General features: G+C 41.3%; 1 protein-coding gene across 1 annotated transcript in view; it reads left to right on the top strand.

Annotated features, from left to right (window-relative positions):
- The first annotated feature begins 610 nt into the window (after nucleotides 1-610).
- The window catches only part of atp8b1 (ATPase phospholipid transporting 8B1), a 66,320-nt gene continuing 60,930 nt past the window's right edge, over nucleotides 611-6,000 (top strand). Inside the window, exon 1 of the mRNA XM_084325117.1 lies at nucleotides 611-870. The gene's annotated coding sequence lies outside the window, so the exon portion shown is untranslated. The remainder of the gene's footprint in view (nucleotides 871-6,000) is intronic.

Genomic DNA, 6,000 nt, shown 5'->3' with positions numbered 1-6,000 from the left:
GTGAAATTAAATGACAAACTTCAATATGTATCGAACGCTTGCATTTGTACTTCATTGTTTGCGTTTTACATACATAACCATGCATTTCACTGTAATGTACATGTACCTATACTGTACATGACAAATAAAACACAACTTGAAACTTGAACGACTGGGCAAGGCTTGCAACGTGCAACTGCCGGCAGGGGAGTAGCTGGGGGGGGGGGGGGGGTTAGGATGATTCCAAGGGCCCAGCACCCCGGGGGGCAGAGAACACTATTATTATATTTTTATTAATATGGTTTTATTATTATCCTAAAGTACATTAATGTAGATGACTCAAAAGTATAATTGCCTGTATTATAATAAAAATAAAAATAGGTAAAAACCATATTATGCGTTTTCAGCAATAAATAAATGCCCCAAACGCGCACTGTCTCGCATGGATTGGGGGGGGCCCCACAAATAAGATACTTTCATGGGGCCCAGAATCTCCAGCTACACCCCTGTCTGCCGGTATGCCAATTACACCTTTACCTGCGGGTCACGTGACCACACCTGTCCACAGGTTGGAGTCGGCGGCGCACCGTGAAACATATTTCCCCCGTTGATCTGCTGTCTTACTTCGAACAGCAGCCAGTTTTTATTGTTATATTTTGAACTCGACCTGTCAAACCGGTCTCTCGGGTTAATCGTGCGGAAGGAAGGTAGCCATTATTTACGCAGGTAAGGGGAGTGGAGACAAACATCCCCAGAATTTAGTTTGCAGCAATAAGGCAGAGAGGAGGCGCGCACATGATACCACGGCAACAATAAGAAACCGGGCGAATTATTTGGCTACGAATTCGAAGGAAGGGGATCGATTAATTGTCACGATTTTAAAGGAAACCGGTGAGTAGTGGAGTTTGTGTTTCGGTTTAGTGAATTCATTTTTACAACCGTTTGGACCAACAACCCGAGCGTGTTTTAGGATCAAATGTTATTCCGGTCTTTGTTGTTTTCACCATCTAGCAGCCCACCCTGGTGATAATGATCGGGCCCCTGCCTATACCTGGCTCAGTCTGTATTGTCTGTTTGTGTCGGTAATCTTCACACTAAACTAACTTAAACACACACTTTATAACATGTGGTTAGTTTGAAGTATTTTTCCAAGTCCAAAGTGTTCCTTTTTATAATAATTTACAATGATCCCCTAGTATTAGTTGTTCATTTGGTGATGTTGGTTTGAATGAGACATTGTTTTTGTACACACGCTTACATTAGGCTGTAGATGGGAGCTAGCCAGGTGTATTTTTTTTGTATCAACCACTGCAATTCGTTTACAAAAATATTTGTAATATATATTATAAATTCTTGGCATTACATGGACTCATCTAGAGTCATTAGAGATGTCCATTAGGAGGCCTCCTGCAGAATGATCCCAGGTGGAGGGAGAGATAATAACTTTCATTAGCTGCCTCCAGACAGTGGGGCCACACGCTGTGCTCTGTGCTTTTACATGAGATGTGTTCACACCTGGCCAAAACAAATGCATTTGAAATGCTTTCAGACCTCTGAACGTGTTTGTGTTATTGTTTTGTTTGTCTATTTGACTGTTGTGATGGTCGTATAGACTATTTGAACAATTTAACCTTTGCCATTTGAATAAACCTCTGGCATTTGGCCAAAGGTGGATCTGCCCTTTGGCCAAAGGTGAATCTGCCCTGAGCAAGGGAGACATGGCTTCAGACAGGGCTCCACTATTATGCCCCCTAGCTTTGAGCACACTTTTAGAGAGGCAGTCAGGTGGAGTCTGTGGAGGCATGGTGGTTGATGACTGAACGAGCACATTCATAACAACCTTTATGGGAGAACAATGGTTTTTGGAAGCCATTCAGAACCCCTAAGCAAGGAAACAACATGATAGGACATCTCATTCAAGGAAGATATAAAACATGTGGTACATTTTAGGTTTTCCTTTCACAAGGTTAGATAAACCACGGTGGGCTTCCCTCACCCTCAGGGTCAGCTGGACCTTCCCCATCCCTCTGGGCTTGCTTCATTCTTGGTGCTATGATAGTATTTTTAACGTTTTATTGTAGAGTTGTCATATTTGTGATTTATTGGGAGTGTGTTGCTTAATACGTGCCAAGTCCACAAAATAACACATACTGTGTGTACTGTATGATACAATGTTTTGGAAATGTCATGGAAATTTGTTGATGATTTTCTTTTCACTATCTAAAAACATCAACAACCACATTACAACATTAACCAAAGTGGTTTTCACAGCATTGTAAGAAGTGCTTTATTTGTATGGGTGTGGCTGAAAGAGCTCTAATCGGGTGTGGACCCAAGTGTTAATGAAACCAACCCTGTCGTTAGTGAGCCAGGCCCCCTCCATTCAGCATCACTAGCATAATATAGAGCAGTCTGCATGCGATCCATGACCAGTGAGTGACCACTGCTGTAGTTCAAGTTCAAGTTCAAGACTGATGCAGGGTTGAAGATTGTACAATGGATTCGATCTGAGAGGAAGCTCTGGTCATTGCTATCTGCCTGGGGATGTCTCGATACCCCTTTACGTATTTCTAGTACTTTTGGGTACTTGCCAATACCGAGAACTGATATGAGTAGTATTCAATAATACCATTACAGTTTTAACAATGACTTTGAAAACATTTTCATCAGACGTTCCTCACTTTCTGACTGTAAATATAGACAGCATGATGGTTGAAAATAATATAATATTTTTAACATTCAACTTTGTGTTTTTCTGAACAAACATGGCACTGAGTACTGGTAGTAGTATTGGGGTTGTTTTACAAGTGCACAGTATCGCACCCGATACTAGAATCGGTATCGGGACATCCCTTTATTGCTGTCACATTACGACTGTACCCCGTCCTTTTTAATTGAGCTTTATCAAAACATGGCATTGGCTTGTTAAGAATTCATTGTTGAGATCTAAAGTTTCTTTTCCCCTGTGTGTAATGGAAGAAATCTGAGACAGTCGCCATCTTGGCAATCATTTCCCAATGTACTGTGGTTTTTAACCACTGCTGCAATCACCATAAATAATCAAAAGGTCAGAAATGTTTCAGCCGCAAGACTGGGTCACCGGGACGGGAAGTGAATCTTTGCTGGTAACTTGACGAAACTATACAGGGACGAAATAGGGAAATGTCTCTTTCCTTATGGAAATGGTCATTCTTGGAAACAGTGGGTAAGAATTTGCATGGTAAGAAGAGTGTTATGTATAGGAGGCAAATTATATTGATTTTGTCTGGAGGTTAAGGCTTGGCAGACACTTTGAGACTCTTCTCCAGACCACTAAAACTGATTGATTATCATATTGAGACTGTTGTGTGATGATCAATATAATTAACTGGATATCAATAAATATAACACACACACACCTAACTGAAAATATATTGTCGGACATAACAAATAGGACAAAACACACACACAAAAAAAAGGAAATTCAGTCGGTTCAACAGTTGCATCTGATGCTTTAAACAAAAGGTTAGTTGATGAGCTGTTGATACAAGGACTTAACATTAGACAGATGGGAAATATTAGTTTTTGATTACATTTGCTCCTGTTGAGGTAAAATGCTGGTTTTACATCCTTAATGTTTGTAAACAATGGAGTAAAACAGACTAATTGTTACAGTGGCTTAAAAAGTTCCCAAATGCTACTTTTACATTGAGATGGAAAATTAAAAAAATAATCAGATTGAGGCTTTAATTAAAAGAGGAATCCATCCTAAAACAATAATTATTTGTGTTATTAATTTGATCTTGTACAGTCAATTCTATTTTCGGGTGTATTTTATGTATGCAACCCCCATGGCATGGAAGTCTTGCGGAGGGTGGTTGGAGATAACTCTGGTGGCAGCAGGTACATGTCCGGCTACACAAAGCTCTGCTCAGTGTCAGTGTCAGTAGAAGAGTCCTGGGGTTTTCACTGGCGCCTGGCGTGGTGACGTGCTCCTCCAGGGACTGAGTCACCCTGCGGGAGGAGCTAATTGACCTCAATGTATAGGTTCCTGCTGTGAGCAAAGCGGCGAAAGGGCTCATTTAAAGACCAGTGTTGTTTATCATAATAACCCACTGCTGGGGGGTGTCCTGGTGGGGCAGCGGGTATTCAAGGCACATGGCGTGTATACTGGCAACGTCGTGGGTGTGAACCCTGCTGCGTGTTATCATCAGAGTTCTCTCTTTCTCTCTTTTTATTTCGATTTCTCTCTCTCTCTCTCTCCCTAACTTGTCTCATCGTGTGCCATTCTACCCTTTCCTTCTCCACTGTACACCGGGGGGGGGGGGGGGGGGGGGGTGGTAACTGCTCTTTAACCGTTTGTGTCACAGACTTGTTTCGCAAGATACCATAACTTCTGGCACCAAGCTACCTTTAAACACGGTTGTAAAGGTTTAGTCAGATCTTTAAAAGCATTTCTCAATTCTACTTGGGTGTTGGTGTGCGTGCCCTAGCGCTGACCCTAGAATTTTTTTTTTGGAATTCGAAGCTTTTTGGAATTCGAAGCTTCGGGGCCGAGATTCGATTTTAATTCGAAGCTTCGAATAAAAAAAATGTTTTTAATCAATTTTAATAAATAACAGCATTGTTTGTTGTAGTTAACAAAGAGAGGCAGAGTTGATTTAGCAAAACAAAATTAAATTAAATACTTCGAACGAAGCTTCGAAGTATTTAAGACAGCCCTAGTGTGCCCTATCTAGGGTCTCGTGATTAATTGACTTAATCGATTCCAAAAAAAGAATAGATTAAAAATGACACTATTTCAGTGGTAGTTGAATGTTCCAAAGTGTCTAGTCTGATGAAATACAAAAGGAGAATATTAGAATAATCATTTCATTCAGAAGCACTAAGCTTGTTTAAAAAAAAGACCCTGTTAAAAATGTAATGCAAGTAAACCAAAATTATACATGTTCAATCGTTTTTTGCGATGAGAATGATTCATTTAGATGCGTAGATTAATTAACGAAATAATCATTTGATGAATAGATTACTTAGATACGTAGCTGTCAGTAGTGGCTCTAGATACAGTAGAACTGTACTACTGCTATACTGCAGGTATAAATGGTGTTTTTAGTATTGGAGGTTTGGCACATTGTCGGCACCCATTGCATATTAGTTGATTGTGCTCGGGCGGAGTAAATTCTTGTACTTGTTACACAGTATACACGGGTCACAGGGCAAGCCAGTAGGGTTTGGAGGCTGCTGTTTGGGACTGAAGAGGCGGGTTGTGACTGAACAGGCAGGGTTGTGAACTTGTGACTGAACAGGCAGGGTTGTTGTGACTGAATAGGCAGGGTTGTGAACTTGTGACTGAATAGGCAGGGTTGTGAACTTGTGACTGAATAGGCAGGGTTGTGAACTTGTGACTGAATAGGCAGGGTTGTGAACTTGTGACTGAATAGGCAGGGTTGTGAACTTGTGACTGAACAGGCATGGTTGTGATTGAACAGGCATGGTTGAACTTGTGATTGAACAGGCATGGTTGTGATTGAACAGGCATGGTTGTGATTGAACAGGCATGGTTGTGATTGAACGGGCAGGGTTGTGACTGAACGGGCATGGTTGTGACTGAATAGGCAGGGTTGTGAACTTGTGACTGAACAGGCATTGTTGTGAACTTGTGACTGACCATTTTGGTTTGTTTGCCTTAATTCCCCATAGTTGGTTGTGAGGGCAAAAGCCCTGCGTTCATGTCTTATTTTGTCCTCTCTCCCCTCCCATCCTCCAGGAAAGTGCTGAGGTCATGCAACTGGAGCAGATGGAATAGGCATCTTTCCATTAAAATACATTACTTGAATGCTATTTTAATTGGTATATAGGATGGCTGCCGTAAGAGGCATGAACATGCTTGTTTTATGACCGGATTCATAAGGTGATGGGTCTCCTTGGCAATATGTAGCTGACTCTTCCCCTGGCAGTAGTGTTTAATAGTGATGCACGATATATCAGCCGCCGATATAATATCGGCTGATATGGTCATTTTTTTTACACCTCAGTATCGGT

This window comes from Notolepis coatsorum (genome assembly GCF_963971535.1).
Source record: "Notolepis coatsorum genome assembly, chromosome: 11".
In the NCBI taxonomy this organism is placed as follows: Eukaryota; Metazoa; Chordata; class Actinopteri; order Aulopiformes; family Paralepididae; genus Notolepis; species Notolepis coatsorum.
Note: the sequence above shows the minus strand (reverse complement) of the source record. Positions and strands in the feature narration are given on the sequence as shown.